The following is a 19,152-nucleotide window of genomic DNA, read 5'->3' as shown; positions in this document are numbered from 1 at the left end:
GCATGGTCCGATAAGGTGCGTGCAAGTGTTTGTGTTTCCACCATCCTACCCAGCAGATCGCTTGACAGCAGGAACATGAAAATTCTGGAGGAACTGTCATGCACTGAGGAGTAATGGGTGTATTCCTGTGTTTATGGATGTAGTTTTCTCCATACATCTCGGATGTCTAGTGTCTCGCTGTGTGCCAGTAGTCTGCGCGCTCCACCAGACAATAGTCTGGGAGCTGTGCCTGTTCTGTCCAGTGCAGTATTTAGTATAAAATTCATGTCCCCTCCCCAAATAATCTGCACCCCTACAAATCCCAGCAATATGGCTGCAACCTGATCCACAAAATCGGGGGAGTCTACATTAGGGCCGTAAGTGTTCACCAAGAGGTACTCTCTATTAGCAATTGCGCAGTACAATATAATGTATCTACCTTCCGGGTCAATGTAGCTCTTGTGGAAGAATTTGAGTGATTTGTGAATCATTGTTAATACCCCTCTAGCCCGAGTGGAGTATGAGGTAGAATACCTGTTGGGTCCCCAGGATGGCACCATGCACTTTGTCAAGGGGCCCGTGGAGTGTGTTTCCTGCAAGAGTAGTATTTTGCATCCATATCTATTAGTGTAGGCCATGATCTTGCGGGCCTTAGTGTAAATACTCAAGCCCCGTACGTTCCAGGACATCACCGTAGTGGGCATTCTAGGTGTTTAGGGTACATCCCAACACTGTTGTCGTAGAAAGTGTTTACCACGGGGGCCATCGCTATGCGGGCACCCCAATGACATGTGGTCTGCCAGTCTGCCTCCGCCTTTTCCAATAACATTTCTCAACCCGGCCCCCCCCCTCCTCCACCACTCCTTCCAGGTAGGTAGTGTACCCCCTCTCCACTCTCTTCGGAAACAAAACACCCCATAAACCAGGGGTCAGCGGGCGGGTCCCAATGTGGGTCCGCCTCTCTAATGGCCCAACTGGGGCCAGTAACCACCAACAAATTAACAAGACTGAACATAGCAATCACAGTGGGGTGCGCTGTTGCCGTGTGGTGGACACTTGGACAAATGCATATGACATGAAGTATCAAGCGGTACATTAGGCAATAGCACACACAGTGATCACGCCTGACCCACATAACCTGAGGCATGGTAAGAGAGGTCTGATCGGGAGGCAGGACTCCCCACATGCAAGTAGTCAATACCCAGGTTTGTGGGTGCAATCGATCAAGCCTCAAATGCAAGTATGAGCCAGTGATGGCAGGTATGTAGCGCATGGCGGGGAGCCACCTATGGCCACTGGTAGTGTGCTTGTAAAGTGTGGTCATCTCAGGTGATAAATGCGTACATGTGGTTGAGCCAGTAAGGTTGCATTACCATCAGCACATGGAAGAACAAGCAGTTATGAACAGATTACTGAGACTCGAGGTGGCTGGGGCTCAGTCCTCAACCCTGGGGACCCCGTTTGGATTCGGAAGTGGTATCTGGGCCTCTATAAATTTGACAGACTCTTCCAGAACAGTGAAAAAGTACAGTTTTTCCATAAAGGTAATCTTGAGCCGGGCCGGGAAAAGAATTGTGTAAGGGACGTTGCGCTCACGTAGCAGTTTCTTGACTCCCAGGAACTGACGTCTTTCCTGTTGCACCCCGACAGAAAAGTCAGGGAATATACGGATGGTATGTGAGTCAAAGCGCAGGTCGCCTTCCTCACGCGACAGGTGTAGGATGAGGTCCCTATCTCTGTAGTTGAGAATTCTAGCAATGATGGGCCTGGGGAAGTCTCCTGGTTTGGGGCCTGGGGATAGGGCCCAATGAGCTCGCTTGACTGTGAAGTACGGGGACAGAGCGGGGTCACCCAGTAAGTCCTTAAGTAGATTCTCAACTGCCATTTCCATGCGCCCCTTGAGGGCTTTTTCGGGGGCCCCAACAATGCGTAGGTTGTTCCTGCGTGAGCAGTTCTCAAGATCATCACACTTCGCTTTCACTGTTTTCATATCTCGGGTCAGAGTGGCCACCACGCCCTGCAAAGTGTGCAGCTCGTCTTCATTCACCCCGATTCTGTTTTCCACCTCAGCGATCCTAGCCCCCGCCTGGTCAACCCATGATTTAAGGGATGCAACATTGGCATTAATATTGTCCAAATTCTCGTGAAACGAGGCAAAATTCTTGGCCATTGATTCCATCACTGCAGTGAGCTTGGGGGCCAGAGCACCGGAGGGAGGCTCGGGTTCGGGGTCCTCTTGGGTGGAAGTCGCGGCTCCCGGGTCCACCCATGAGGTAGCCTTTGCAAACTTGTCCATGGCGCCCACCTTATTGGTCCCTCTGGATCTGTTGGACATTGCAAGTGTGGTGGGGGATGTCCAAACAGGCTACGCCCGAACCAGCATGAAAATACAGAGGTGTAGCACCAAGTCTTGGTGTCCAGTATTCATAGGCCTCTGTGGTAGATGAGAAGTAGAGGTGGCCTGTGATACTGCAGATGTGTTTGGGGCTTAAGTGGTGACAAGGCTGCAATACGGACACAATTGGGTTAGCAGTCTGTACAACCACCCAGCGGGAGAGATGCCAGGGTAGAGGAGAATTGCGTTATAGCGCTGCCAGGGTGATGTTAGTCGGAATGGGACAAGCGTGATGCCTGCCAAGACAGCACCGCCATGCCAAGAAAGCATTGTTAATATGTGACAGGCGAGTACGTTGATATGGTCAGCAGTTCTGCAACCACACGTAGGCTTTGGTTGTTCGTGGACCCTGTGGTCGGGTGTGGCACGGTCGTTGGAGTAGTGTGGTGCCCACCAGGGAGGTATGCATTGTCCAGCGAAAGGTGTGGCTGTTGGTGATCCGGAGGAAGAGTGGGCGAACCAGATGGGGCCCATGGCCCAATATACACAGGTGCACCAGGGCCAGTAGCGTCAGCAGGGAGGGCACCCGCGTATGAGGAGCAGCGTGTGGATGAGGGGATGTGGAGGAGCTCAATGGGGGGTCCGCTTCTCCCCCCCAGCTCCTCACCTGGTTCGCGGGCACAGGCCACCACCCGCGAGGTATGCTGCTGTGTCCCACAGATGTCAGCTTCCAATGTGTGGGGCCCAAGAGCCGCACCAGGCCACCAGGTGCGACCGGCCAGAGGCGAACCCCCGCCAGCAGCCACCGGCCACCGTACGGGCCGCAGGGCGAGGCAGCGGCGCCAAAGAGCAGGGAAGAGGGGCGGAGGCAGGCACCAAACCGGGTGCAGTCCCGGCCCTCCAGCGCAGCACGGCCAGATGGGAAATACGCAGCGGCACCTGGGGAGGGGCAGGGAGCACAGATGCAGCTGCTCGCCGAAGTCGTGTCCAGAACAGGCGGGCGCAGTCCCAGCGTACCGCTGATAAGCGGTGCAGCTCCCCGCGGAGGCGGTTCCCCAGCCGGGCCTCCAGCAGTGCCGGGGTCCGCCCTTGTGAAAAGGCCCCAACTTGAACAAGTCAAGGCGGTCCTCCCAGTGCACAATTCCAGCTGTAATTAGGTCGGGACACGTAGAGTGATATCGCCAGTAATCTGGGTTGGTTCAGTGTGGTGGAGATGATGCAGTCCGCCGATAAAGCCGGATTTGGGTCCACACCACACGGAGTTCCACAGCTAGGTTGCCATTTTCAGACTGCTCAACAGCGCCCCCTCCCCCAGCACAAATACAGTTAAACATAGTAAAAACATAATGCATAAAATCAGAAGAAAAATAAATACATCAATTCCTAAAAAAGAAGGTATGTTGTCATTACTTAGTTTAATATGAAAATCATATTATTCATAGACCAAGTACACCTTATCTAAGATTCATCACATTAAACATCTAGTCAGTTTTTTAAATGTTCCCTAATTTTAAGAGCATTATATAACAAGCATTGGCAATGCCAACAGTTTGGGCTTTCGTGGGCATCCAATAGGAGTGCTTGCGAAATGCCTAATACTTTATACATATGGTCAATCAATGGGTGGGCAAATAACCAGACACCTACAAGCTTTGTGTTGTCTCCACCATTATGGTACTCTCAAAATCCTGAAGACATGCAACAAAATGCACAAAAAAACTGAAGCACCCGAAACTTCAAGTAATACATTCTGGGCTCTGCTTGGCTGCAAGATAAGCTAGAAACCAAAATAGTGTTTGCCGCTGCGCCTGCAAGAAAAACAGGTTTCAGCTCTGCACTACTAAAAAGACAAAAAAATATCCCGAAATGAGATTGTCCTAATTCTGGTCAATCACAGATGGATGAAATCCAGATTCCACCTTAATGGGATTCAAACATGTGGCCTATAGATTGCATTCTGTGCTCAGTCAGCAGCATTCGCTCAACCCAGCTATCTATCCTAGCTAGCAAACTTAAACATTACCTTGCCTCTAACCTGCCTCTCTGTCCCTCAATTCCTCCACTTTAGCACTTCACCCATCATAGTCACATCCTAAGCACAGCTGCCAGTACTGCCTACCTACATTTAAAAATGTCCAATGTTGGTTTTCCTTAATCTATGTATGTCAACTTATCGAGGTGTAGTCTTGGAGCAGCAGCGAAAGTGTAGAGATAGTGTGGGGAATTCCTGTCCTGGTGTTAAGTGGGTTGGACATGAGCCTAAAATGCTAGCAAGCCTCCAGATTGGCCAGCGATACCTGCTGACTGGAACAAAATGAACCAGGAGATCCTGAGTATTCATAACAAGATGCATGTAGTGCCTGCTTTAAGAGTGCCCCTTCCAGGTAAGTGAAACACCAGAGACCACAGCTGCACAAGCAAGTTAATAGGGGTGGAGCAGGGGCATTGGGAAATTTGCAAGTCTCACTGCAGTTTGTTAGTGCAGGTGACTGGCATAAAGCCTATCTTCATCACAGAATGGTCAAGTAACCATCTTTGGTTGACCCTGAAATACTTTCCGGGAGCTGAGCCCGCACACTTACTGGCATTCTGTTCTACTGTCCAGTGGAAGGTATTGGAGGAGAGTTCAAGTCTCCTGTGCCTTCAGGTGAAGACACAACAAGAGTTCAACCTCATGGTTTCGTCGGGTTCTAATAGTTACCTGGGGAGAGGACACACCTTGCTCCCCGGGTGGTGAGGGGAAGATGAAATGTAAGCTCTATTATGTTTCAGTCAAGAAGGTGGCTAATTAATGATACACGAAATCAAGCGTAACTAGCAAAAATGTCCTGGGGGCTGCCCAACCCTACCTGCAATACTCACCAGCCACACCTTGCATCTCTGTTATGTGGTCTTTGCGCCTCAGAATAGATGGAAAGCCACCCTAGCTGACAGACTTGCTTGCTCAGAAAAGGAGCGCCACCCAGCAAGGTCAAAATTGCCCATAACCAACAGAAATGCTTGCTTACCATTTCTAAATTGGGTGAAATGTTTAAATGGCCATTCCCAAGCCAAGCAGTAAGAAAGTACTTCTACAAGCAGTTAATTTATTCTGGAAGCATTGACATTATTTTTCCCATTGAAAAACAATTTTTATAATCAGGCCCATAATGTTTACTTGTAGAAAGCATAGCCAGACAGTTTTTTTTTTGTGTGTTTCTTTATGACTTGGCTGAAAAGCATAACGCATAGAAGTGTTTTTCAGGCTGACATCATTTTGCATTCATATACTTGTATTTTTCTGTTCCAAATAGGGAAACAAAGTTACTGTCATAGTATTTTTGGTTCACACAAGTATTTACATATGTGTCATTTCAGTTTACTACGTGATTTGTGTACAAAACCCCTCAAACACACAGAGGACAGTGCTCACGTGAACCATGTCCTATGTGTGTCTGCAGGATTTTGCACACGCTTTGGATTTCTAGCTACCCGCTGCCGGCAGGCGTCACATTGCTGGCAGCGGGAAGCTGGAAATCCAAAGTGCAAGAAAAATCCTATGAACACATAGAGGACATGGCTCACGTGAGCACTGTCCTCTGAGTGTTTGCAGGATTTTGCTCGCACTTTGGAATTCTGGCTCCCCGCTGTTGGCAATGCGGCATATGCCGGCAGAATGCTAGCAAAATCCAATGAACACACAGAAGACAGTGCTCATGTCGGAGAGGATCTCATGGCTAAATATCCTGAGATCCTCTCCGACATGTGCACTGAGGGGTTTCATGTTTTATTGCAATTTTCTTATTTGAACACTTAACAGTTCGTTTAAAAGCAGTGGGAAGGAAAACAACAGAAAGGGAATGCATCGAAGGACAAAAATAGGGGTGTGGTAAGCCAGAGAATTTATGTGTGAAGCCGAGCACAACCAGTCGGATTGTGGGACCATGCAGGGCAAGCATCTGCATGACCCTTCTCAGCCAATAATCATTGAGCGAGTAAATGTTCGAGCACTACATGACAAGTATCTCAACTTTGCAGATTTTGTGCTGTACAACATTGATACTTATTAAAACTGATTTAAAAAGGACAAGCAACAGCACAAGCTATATAAAAAAAAGAAAGGAAATGAAACGCAGAAAGGACAGAAATAATTACTGTTGTTGAAAGTGTTGTAAATTACTTAAGCTATTTAGAAAAAAAGATTATACTCACATGATTCAATGTATCATTTTATTTGGAAGACACATTGTATCTTCCAAGATGGCAGCTAGTTTCGACTTGTTTCCAGACAGCTTCCTTAGAGACAGTTATCCAAGAGGACAGTCTCCATGGAAGAACTCAAAGAATCTGAGATTGGCACGAAAATGTGGGATTAGCCATAGGGATTAGCATGGCTATGGGGGTAATTCAATAACCTAACAACTGTGCATTCCTCCTCAAACGTCATCTCCATTGGAAAAACATTACATACCCTCAATCAAAGCCTATATTTGAAGCTCTTATGTTAACACTCTTGTTTTCTGTTCTCTAAATAACAAACCGGATTACCAAAAGCTAATATTATACCAAACCAGATTACCAAAAGGCCATTTGGCCTTTGCTAGGCCAGAATAACCAGGACAACCACCCTCTGAAGTGTTTTAAATAGGATTCTTTACCTGTTAGTTTGGTGTGTCCTGGGGTGTTTAAAAAGAGACAGGCGACAGGTTTGGTGGTGCGCCAGTGTTGCGCGACAGGTCTGAGTTGCGGTGTCAAAACTCTCAGAGAAGCCAGGCTCACGCATCCATTTAGGGTGATTGCAATAGAGGCATCTTTATTTATTGTCTTGCAAGCCATGAAAGCAACATCCTACACTTAACGGGAAGAGGCTGCTCTAACCTGACTTGCCCACCAGACCAATTAACATACCTTTAATGATCCTTTGTCACCTGACCGAATCAACAGCTATGAACAGTCTGGACTTCATCACTGGGCCTTCCCGCATGCTTATCCTGTCTCCCGCCAAAACAAAGAACATCCCCATATTTTCCCTTTTTAGTGTTCATTTCCCTTTATGACATTGTATTGTCGGTCTAGAAAAATGGACACCTCTCACGACTGACGGCCGAAGTCCAACCGTCTCATGTACATAATGATAGAAATACAGGTTTCCGAGTTTGAACAATGAGCAGCCATTTTGATGTAACAAGGATCGCCATTTTGTTTTCTAACAATTGCTCATTGCTTTCTGTTCGAACTGCTTCGCAGCACATTATTTGCTTACTCTGCTCAACTGTTAACATTGTTGTCTGAATGTGAAAGGACAAGGCCACAAGGCCGCGAGGCTAATAAAGAGTTCGTTGAAAGACAATGTAGGCAGCTCCGGAGAGGAATGCCCGGCTCCCTCCCGAATGAAGCCTTGAAGCAGAGCCGCAGGGCATTTAATCATTTCACAGCTGCCAGCCAGTCTCGTTACATGGTAGAATATGTGAGAATAAAGCAGCTAAAGGCTTGAATTATGCTCTTCTTATGGCCCCCTTTTCTGAGCCCTGTAGAGCGTGCCGGCTCCCAGGACACGAATAGCACCTCATAGATAGCAAGGTCCCGAATGTGACTCTTCCCCCGTATGTAGCTCGCTTACAAGAACAGAAGCACTGTGTTCTGTTCAACAAAGAAAAGATGTCTCCACACTTGCAAGGTTGCATACTGTTGCTAGAATAGATATTTGAAGGTGTCATATTCGTCGATCATGTCCATCATCAAACCAAGTTCAAAGAAACCCAATAAAGGGGGGTGTTAAACATGTCACAGTTGATTGTATGATATGCATTTTGTATATATGTAACTGATGTAAGTAATTCACTTTCTTACGTCCCCTGAGGTCTAGAGATACACGTCGTGGGGCGTGAGATCGAGTTGGCCAACTGAGACTATTTGCTTTGCAATAAACCCTAGCTTTGGGAATACAACCTTGTGTCTGGCGTATCTATCGCGTGTGGTGACTTGCCTTGTTTCCATAACGCGAGGGACCCCTTAGGGGCCCCTTTCAAGATGGCACCCAAATAGGGACCCCCCCCACTTGTTCCATCGTGTACGTTGTCATTGAGTAAAGGCGGAGAATGACGAGGACAGGACGATCGAGCCGGGTTCAAGAGGTGTTCGGGGCGCCCTGTAGAAGTGATGAGAGATTCCTTTGCAGATCTGCACACATCTGATTCCTGATCGACGTATCTGGCCAGAGAACAAGGAGGTGAGGGTCCCGAAACGAGGCAGAAGCCAAGAAATGCAGACACAACATCATTGGTTGCGTCAGTATACAGACAAATTGTGTCCTGGAGGACAAATTGATTTATCAGGTGAGTCATACCCCGATTCAAAATATTGGTTGAGAGTTGACTTTGCAAAATCAAACGCCCTGGGTAAGGTTGATTAACTAAGGGGAGGTTGAAACATGCCTGGGGTATTGTCCACCCTAGCGGGGTTTTTCCGCTGCGGTAGACAATCTTTGGAAGATGGCCAAATTGCACCACCTGGGGGAACGTTGGCATATGAGATGTATGTGAAGTATGGTGTGGGAGCGACAATATTCTGTGAGACCTGGCATAGGCAAACCAGAAAGCAACAAAACCATCAGTGGCCGATAAATGGTAGTTTTGAGATAGCGAGAATAGATAACCTGGAAAGGGTGTTGATAAGAAAGAAAGCGCGTCCCGCAGCATTTGATATCGTTAAGGACTAGAGAAGGGGAGCAATGCTCTGATTTAGAAGTAGAGCGAAGCATGCGCGCAGGCATAAATCGAAAGGTGAAGTAGTGGAAGAAAAGGAGGAGGAGGAGTGGACTGAGAGTCTAAGGAGGTCAGGTAGACGTGACCAGTTGAATATAGAAAAAATATACCCACAACGGGAATTGCACATAGCAGATGAAGTGATGGAAAACATATTGATCCATACAAAACAAGGCCCAAGATCAGAAGCGAGGCCAAACACGACAGTAACTATTGCTCAAACCCCTCCAACAGCTCAAACTCTCCCTCCCGTAGCTCAAGCCCTCCCACAGCCACAGACCGCGCACGTAACACTTCCTATTAGCCAACCAGGCCCACAGCAGACACTCCCCATTCCTATTGTCCCATCCGCACCGCCCGCCTTAGATACAGAATCGGTACCGTCCGTCCCTCCAGGGGTTGAAGTTGAAACCACGGGGGCGAGAGGCGGGACTGAACAAAGTAGATGCACAAGTGTGACTCGCAGTGCGGTCAGCAAAGAAAGGAAGGTGGAATTGCAGCAACAGGCAGAAATGTATATAGACGGGAATGATGGGACGGCAGCATTGGCTTCGATGTATGACTTCCGAAGAAGCAACGAAAGACAGGTAGTGTTGGTAGTGTTGGAATGCATGGGTGAATATTTGGTGGAGAGATGGAAACAGTTAATTGGGAAATTACCACCGCAGTGATTGTTAGATTTGAATGTATTAGCACGCTGTAGAGAAAGAGATGAAGAAGTAAGGGAACATGTGTATGGACGTTTTGAGCTTAAAAATGAATTGGATAATGATTATGCTGAAATGTTTACTGCACCTGGGTACAGGGGTAAGGATATCGGGAGAGATAGGAAGGAAGTGCTACGGCCACACAATCGACGGCAAAAGTTACCATTGCCGGGGCGAAATGCGATGGTGGACGAATTATTGTTGTAAAAACAGGTGGGGGAAGACTTGAAATAATGCATACTGAAAACAAGGGTGTTACTGCAGCAAGTAGCAGGACATAATAGAGGAAGAGGGAACGCACAAGGGAAGAGTAATTCGAATATGCATGGGGGGCCATTGGGACCAAATCAGTGTGCATACTGTAAGGAGGAAGGACACTGGTGAGCGCAATGTCCACATTTACAGAATAGAAATGGAACTGGCCAGCGAAGACAGCACAGAGGGCACCAAGGAGCGAATGGACCAAATAGGAATAGTATGCAGCCGCACCACAATAATGAAGGTAATCAAAACCAAGCCCATAATCAAAGTGCTCCTAACCAGAGTCAGGGTCAGCAAAACCAACAGTATGGGAATCAGAGTGGGGGAAATAGAGGAAAGAATGGGAACATTTTCAATACGCAGCAAAATACTTATTACAGTAATAGTAGTGACTACACATCGGATGATGTGTTATTTCCCCAATAGGACAGCCTAGGGCAGGGGTCGGAACCAGTGTCTATTCCCGTGAATCAGATAGGACCCTACGTAGAAATTAGAGTCGGGAATGAGGAGCACTACATCCTTGTAGATACAGGAGCGCATCACTTGGTTCCGGATATACCACTGTCAGGGCAAAAGAATGTTTCCGTAGGGTTCGCAGGTACACCAGTCATAAACCCAGTGTCCCAACCAGTCCCAGTTACCATAGGACCATTCACTGAATATTGTCCCTTTCGCCTAACAGAAAATTGTGGGGAGAACCTGTTGGGATTAAGCTTGTTGAAAAAGCTAGGTGCTTTTTATACATTGCACGTCAGACGGGGTGTTTTTGACGATTTGGCCACAAGATGCCCCTGTGTCAGAATTCATGTCTGAAACTTTGCCAGGAGAGTTAAGAAAAGTGCCAACCTGTATATGGGTGATGCATGACAATGATGTAGGATGCTTGAAGATAGAGCCAGTGAGGATCATTTTGAAAGAAGGAGTTACACTGCCAAGAATTCCCCAGTATAAAATTTCGGCTAATGGAGAGAAAGGATTGAAAAGTATTGTTTCAGATTTGGTGAAATTAGGGGTAATTGAAGAAATTACAGGCAGTACATGTAACAGCCCAATTCTTCCAGTGTATAAGAAAGGAGGCAATGAAGTACCATATTGTTTCATTATTGATTTGCGCGCGCTAAAGAAAGTAGTAGATCCACAATTTCCTTTGGTCCCAGACGTCACTACAATATTGACAATGATACCTGCCTCAGCAGAATACTTTAGTGTAATTGATCTAAAAAATGCTTTCTTTAGCATTCCGGTGGACAAGGACAGTAGATATTTCTTCGCGTTCACATTAGGGGGACGATCATTTACATTCACGTGCATTCCACAAGGATATACGGAAAGTCTGAGTATTTACAGTAGAGCGTTAAAAGAGCAGCTAGACATGCTAGAATAACCAGTGGGGTGTGTACTATTGCAATACATAGATGATCTGTTGCTCGCTGCTGATACAGAAGAGATTTGTAAAAAGAGCACCATATTACTACTGTCACACCTAGCGGCACATGGCCATAAAGCTAGTTTGAAGAAGTTTCAATATAATCGAAAGGAGGTAGCTTATTTGGGCTACCTACTTTCGAAAGAAGGGAGAAGGCTAACGCCAGAACTCATAGAAAGTATTTCTTGTATGCCTATTCCAAAGACACAGAAAGGAGTCAGAGCCATAATAGGCATGGCTTCTTATTGCCGGCAGTGGATCGGTAATTTTGCGTTAATTGTGAAGCCAATGGTGCTATTAACTAAGAAGGATGCAGTGATACCTTTGCAGTGGAATGAAGAATGTCAGATAGCGTTTGATCAATTAAAAACTGCATTATGTTCTGCTCCAGTTTTGGGCACACCAAATTATGAAAAAGATTTTAGATTGTTTGTATTCGAGAATGAAGTATGTGCATTGGCTGTTTTGACACAGGAACAAGGTGGAAGAAATAGGCTGTGCGGCTATTTTTCTTCTGCGCTGGACCCTGTAGCACCCGCACTACCACGATGTTTGCGATCTGTCACGGCGGCTGCTGCGTCGGTGAACCAAACGGAAGGGATGGTATTGGGGCATACTTTAATGCTGATGGTGCCACATGCCATAGATGTCCTATTAAATAGGACAGACGCAACACCTCACCTCTGCTAGACTGACAGATATTAAATTATCTTGTTCGCGACCCATATCCAAATTATGAGGTGTAGGGCTTTGAATCCTGCAGAATTAATGCCACTTCCCACAGAAGAAATTGGTGACAACGAATCACCACCCCATGATTGCTTAATGGTCACTGAGGAAGAAACAAAGGGGAGAGTTGATTTAAGTGACATCCCACAAAAGGAGCCAGATGGAGAGTTATCTGATGGCACGTCAACTGCTGCTTACGCTATCACTACCCTAGAGAGCATTGTAGAAAGCAAAAGAATCCCCTACAACTCGGCACAAGCCGCAGAAATAATAGCATTGACCAGAGCCTGTGAGATTTCTGAAAATGTGAACGTGAATATATATACTGATAGTCAGTATGCTTTTGGGGTGGTTCATAACTTTGGTGGACTCTGGGCTGAGAGGGGTCTCTTGACATCACATGGGGCCAGAATTCTACATGGCCCTTTGATTGTACTATTGCTGCCTGCACTCACGTTTCCAAAGCACCTAGCAATAGTGAAATGCGAGGCACATAAAAAGCTAACATGCAAAGTGGGAGAGGGAAACGCATTTGCAGATAGAATTGCAAAACAAACTGCCACTGATTTGAACAATAACATGATGACAGTCCAGACTGAGGAAGTACCCTGTATGATAGAAGATGGAATTGACACTGTCAAAAAAATGCAGGCCAAAGCCACGGCCGATGAGATACAAGGGTGGGCAGAGGGCTCTGCTGAGTTAGATTTAGAGGGTTGTTGGGTGGACAAGGGAACTAAAAACTGGATGTTGCCAAATTCCTATGTAACTGCAATGGTCACAATGGCTCACAGCCCTACCCACATCTGTGCCAAGAAAATAATACAGCACCTATCTACGGTATGGAAGAATGTAAATATAAAGAAGAATGCAGAGAGGTTGGTGCAGAACTGCATTACGTGTTTACAACACAATGTAGGAAAGGGAACAGTGACTCCAATAGGCAGTTTTGGCCAGCCCTCTATGCCTTTTGAGGTAATCCATTTTGATTTCATAGAGATGGAGAGGTTCCAAAACTTGAAATATGTCTTAGCGGTGATCTGTGCATTCAGCAAGTGGGTGGAGGAATATCCCTTAAAAGACTGCACAGCAATGAGTACGGCAAAAGTAATGCTCAAAGAATACTTTTCCCGTTTTGGCCTGCCCCGTGTCATATGGTCAGATAACGGTCCACATTTTGTGTGCGCAGTGGTTTTACAGATATGTGCAGGTCTTCAGATTGATAAGAGATTTCATAGTTCGAGGCATCCGAGTTCCGACGGTCTTGTTGAGAGGCACAACGGAACCCTCAAGTCGAAAATTAGCAAGATATGTGCAGGGAGCAAGTTGAGTTGGGTGGATGCATTACCGATAGCGCTATTGTGCATGCGTACGTCTGTACAGGCTATAACTGGGCTCTCCCCGTATGAGATTGTGATGGGGAGGCCGGCGTATGTTTGGTGCGCACCTCAGCCAAAGCGACTGAGTGAAGTGGAACATCCTGTACTTAGCACTTATTGTGGCCTTTTAATGCAGAAATTGCGTTTGATTCATCAGCAGGTGCAGGAGGCTCTACCCGTAAGATATGCTGGTCCGGGGCACACGCTGGAGCCAGGAGACTGGGTGCTGCTTAAGAACTTTGAGAGAAAATCGTCGTTAGCACCCAGGTGGCACAGCCCCTATCAAGTACTTCTGGCAACGCAGACGGCAATTCGGGTGGATGAAAGGAAGGCGTGGATCCATGACACCCATGCCAAAAAGATCCCATCTTCACTGAAAGACTTGCCCAATCCGGACGACCGGAAAGAGACAGCGGTCCCTGAAACGAAAGAAACTGCTGCCAGTCCACATCCGCTAAATCTGTCCGAGCGAGAAGTGAAACTCGAAACAAAGCCTGAAAAGATTGCCAAAAAGAGGGAAGGGCAAAGAGTGCCCCAACGTTGCCCAGCAGAACCTACATCACTGTTGGCCGACACGAAATCTGCATTGCAAATAACAGCAGACACTAAACGTGTACCCCTTTGGCGCCCACCAGCACTTGCCATTGCACCAGAGCCAAAGACCGAATCCGTATCAATGTCACGGCGCACACCAGCATCTGACATTGCGCCACAGGCTGATTCTGAGCCTGGATCTGGAAGTGCACCGGCACTGTTCACAGATCACACAATACCAGGAGTGAGGCGATATGATTTGTGGCCTCGAAAGACAGAGTGATCCACAGTTCTTTGGTGTTTATGCTGACCTCTGGTTCCGCTCATAGACGGAGAAGGAACTAGAGGTGTAGAGGAGAGAAGCGTGAGAATTGTGCAAGTCGGACAATTCAAGACTCACGGCTCCTCGGTGCGATCAGAAAAAGTACATGTGTCCTGAACCAGAGTGGACAATGGTACAAAGGCTAAAGAGAACTGTTCAGAAGTCCTCTGAGCAGTGTGAGAGAGGATGAGTGATCTTGCCTAGAACGAATAAGCAATCCAGGCTGCAAAGGGCTGGCAGACTAAACTGTTGGCAATTCCTTTGAACTTATTGACATCCGGACAAGTGCGACGAGGAGAGATATCCACGACGAACTTTGTCAGGAAGAAGAAGCACGGTGAGAAAAATGTCGGGACCGGTTTCAGCCTCCTCCTGCACCACTGCTGAGAATAAGTTAGTTATAAAGACTGTAACCTTAGGGAAAACGCATGGTAAAAAAAATGGTATGCTGTCTTTGACAATAATCATGTGCTTCATGAGTGTGGTAGCACCAATAACGACAGCCTTTGTGTTATGGTATGTGGAGTATATACAGCCAGTGGGAATGTTCTTACCAATAGTTAATATATCCACTACTGAAAGCCCGGTTCAGGTGATTACTTATATCTTGTCCCAAATGGAAGAGAGACACAGAGAAGGGTATGGGAACAATATGCTATTACTCATCATGAACATGACACATGCAATTCTAAAGAAAAATAATTGCTGGTTATGTGTCCATTTACCACAGCATGCGGGGAAAGGAATAGGCTGGTATGTACAACCATTACCATTAAGTTCTGCATGCAGTGCATCTTTAAGTGCAATGTTTTATGGGAAGTGGAATAAGAGTAGTACGGGTCAATTAGATAGAACAAACATGAATGAGTTTGAGGAAATAATTATGAGGCCTGTTGGTTGTTCCATATTCCATAAAGTGCAAGTGATGATCCCAGAACCTATGTCTAAAAGTACGTGAAAAATAACACAACAAAATAGACAAGATAGATTGCCTCCACCAGTTAAAACATCTGTGATGACGTTTTGTGTCAGAACAGACGGGAACAAAGATGCAATCCCCCCTTCTTACACAGTGAATTACAACCCGAGAACTGTCCCTTTTTGTCTAAAAAAGAAAGGCTCCTATTCAGTTGGAACATTTACTGGATGCATGAATACAGCGGTACTAAAATGCGAAATAGAACCAGTATATGTGGTAGATCCTGTCTATTTTATATGTGGAGAAAAAGCATATCCCTGGTTGCCCAGAAACTGGGGAGGTACATGTTACCTAGGTCTACTGTTCCTGGGAGTGTTCCTCTTAGAAACAGCAGACATGGCCAGGCTATCCAGATCTAGAACCCGAAGGAGTAGCAAAGGTGTTTTGATAGCGGAGGACGTAGCAAAATCATTCTTACCATTCTTGTCCCAGATAGTGAACTCCTATAACATAAGGCAGCTGTCCAGAATACTAAAAGATACGATAAACACAATGACAGATATACTATTTAACATGACGTTGGAAGAAAAGGGAATTAGGTTAATGACGTTGCAAAATAGAATGGCTCTCGATGTAATCCTGGTTGATCGTGGGGGAATTTGCAAGATTGTGGGATCAGCGTGCTGCATATTCGTAGATGACTACTCCCCTACGATTTTTGAAGCAATAAAAAAAAAAATGCATGTCCTAAGCTCTGAAATCCCTACTGGAGAATGGGGCTGGGGAATAGGGTCCTGGTTTTGGGGAATGCTGCGTTCTTGGGGATGGAAGTTGATTGCGATATTAGTAGTAGTGTTTGGAATATTCATAACATGCTGTTGTTGCATTCACTGCCTACCGATAGTTTGCACTGAGATAACTGAGGGATGTACTAAGGGATGTATGCATATGATAACAAATGCCAGAGACACGAATGACATTAAAACAGTGAAAGACTTAATGGCTATAGATATTAATGACCATGATGATGCTTATAATAGCATGCAAAATTCAGACATAAGTACTTCAGACTTATTGTCATCAGAGGAGGATACAATGAATGAATGAGTCGTTTGGCATATGGCCAAAAGGAGGGTTTGTCGGTCTAGAAAAATGGGCACCTCTCACAACTGACGGTAAACGTATTTTGGTGGCCGAAGGCCAACCGTCTCATGTACATAACGATAGAAATACAGGTTTCCGAGTTTGACCAATGAGCGGCCATTTTGATGTAACAAGGATCGCCATTTTGTTTTCTAACAATTGCTCATTGCTTTCTGTTCGAACTGCTTCGCAGCACATTATTTGCTTACTCTGCTCGACTGTTAACATTGTTGTCTGAACGTGAAAGGACAAGGCCGCAAGGCCGCAAGGCTAATAAAGAGTTTGTTGAAACACAACGTAGGCAGCTCCGGAGAGGAATGCCCGGCTCCCTCCCAAATGTAGCCTTGAAGCAGAGCCGCAGGGCATTTAATCATTTCACAGCTGCCAGCCAGTCTTGTTATATGGTAGAATATGTGAGAATAAAGCAGCTAAAGGCTTGAATTATGCTCTTCTTACGGCCCCCCTTTTCTGAGCCCTGTAGAGCGTGTCGGCTCCCAGGACACGAATAGCACCTCATAGATAGCAAGGTCTGGAATGTGACTCTTCCCCCGTATGTAGCTCGCTTACAAGAACAGAAGCACTGTGTTCTGTTCAACAAAGAAAAGATGTCTCCACACTTGCAAGGTTGCATACTGTTGCTAGAATAGATATTTGAAGGTGTCATATTCGTCGGAATTGTCCATCATCAAACCGAGTTCAAAGAAACCCAATAAAGGGGGGTGTTAAACATGTCACAGCTGATTGTATGATATGCATTTTGTATATATGTAACTGATGTACGTAATTCACTCTCTTGCGTCCCTCGAGGTCTAGAGGTACACGTCGCGGGCATGAGACCGAGTTGGCCAACTGAGACTATTTGCTTTGCAATAAGCCCTAGCTTTGGGAATACAACCTTGTGCCTGGCGTATCTATCGTGTGTGGTGACGGGCCTCGTTTCCATAACGCGAGGGACCCCTAGAGGCCCCTTTCAGTATGACGACTTTCGATCTGCCGAACCGTGCTGAGGTTAATTGAACCTCCACCCCTGTGATGACTTCTGCCCACCTGTGAGCAGTCCAATTGCTCATTTCAGCTCCAGGTCCTTAAATCCACTGTACAGTTGACTGTCTTTTACACAATAACCGCACTGCTCAGCATTTTCCAGTTCAGCCCACAGAGTGCATGCTAAAAAGAGCTCAAAGGGAAACAAGCCTTAGCAAAGTCAAAAGGACTCAGGGGTTATATAAAATAATCTGCATAAAGATAACATCATAGGGAATGAGGTAACCGGGGCATAGCCAATATTATTCAGTTCATGGTTAGTGTCCACTTTTATTTCATGTAAACTTTATTTATCATTTGCTTTCTCTAGCAGCTTGAATCCTGAAAGATTGCCCAAAAGGTGCCAGGCATTTTGAAAATAGACTAAATTAATTTGACCGTGCCTTCCCTTACCATCTTTTTCAACATGATTCACCTTCATGCATGGTATATTTTTGGTTATTTCGCTCATGTCAAAGGTTTGGCAGTCACGGAATAGGTTTTTGGATTTTTACCTGGGGTACATCATATAGAGATGGCTCTGTCAATAAGTAACTAAACTTCCAGGATTGGACAAGAACACTTTAGTGCCCCTTATGCATCCAACATTACACTATGCTCTAACAAATATTCCAATCGAAATCGGAAATGCAATCCAATTATCACAGCACTTTAGAACATATCTACGTTCTCCCTTTTGCAAGACTTAGGTCCACCTACCACGACTGACATGCACCCATGCAATCACAAAACATTCTTTCCCCGCTGCATCTGTGTCTGGAGCATCGATTTCCTGCATTCCCATCCACCTATTTGGCACGTGAATATTTTCTTTCCTCCAGCAGACTAAGGTTTGGATACCGCTGCCAAAGGTACCGTACACCTCTCTATGACAAGCCTAGGTGCTCTAAAGCTGCCCCAGTGGTGGTTTGTCAGACTAACATTGTGTAAAATGCTTATTAAAATACTGATGAAATGCTATTTTTGGCACAATTGTCCTCACAAATGGAGGGAAGGGAGCCTGCTAATTCCACACATATGATGACCATAACGCCAGGAATCCACGAAGCGTATCTAACATGGTGTCTGTCTATGCAGCAATGCTTTCTCAAGATTTCAATCTCTTCCTATTAATACAGTGTTTGGTAAAATGCAAGGGTAGGAATATCATGGTTGTTTTTGCCCTTTTTGCTGGTATTTCCCAAATTGATCTTTTACAATTGACCTTTTGTCATAATTGACATAATTATAGTGGTCCTAATTGACCTTCTGCACAATTGACCTTTATACTATTTTAGTTATTTGATATATGTATTGGGCTGGTTTTGGTTTATACATAACATATAGGGATTAGGTGGGGGGTTGTTGGGGGTTTTGGATTGGGTGGTGGATTCCCCCCGCATATATGTCCTAATTGACCTTTTAAATTAGGTCAATTCTCCCGAGGTCAATTCTCCCGAGGTCAATTGTGAAAAGGTAAATTAGAATACATCCTTTTTGCCCAGGCGTGATGGAAACACAAACACATGCTATGTTCTTTTGCCAAAAGTATAAAAGGGGAAGTCTATTTTTATATATCATTTATAGGCTGAAGATACATATTTCATACGGATCTTAAATAGATTTTGACAGGTACGTGCAATACTAGA

The sequence above is a fragment of the Ambystoma mexicanum genome, chromosome 4q, assembly GCF_040938575.1.
Source record: "Ambystoma mexicanum isolate Mex_15411 chromosome 4q, UKY_AmexF1_1, whole genome shotgun sequence".
In the NCBI taxonomy this organism is placed as follows: Eukaryota; Metazoa; Chordata; class Amphibia; order Caudata; family Ambystomatidae; genus Ambystoma; species Ambystoma mexicanum.
This window is presented reverse-complemented; position numbering follows the sequence as displayed.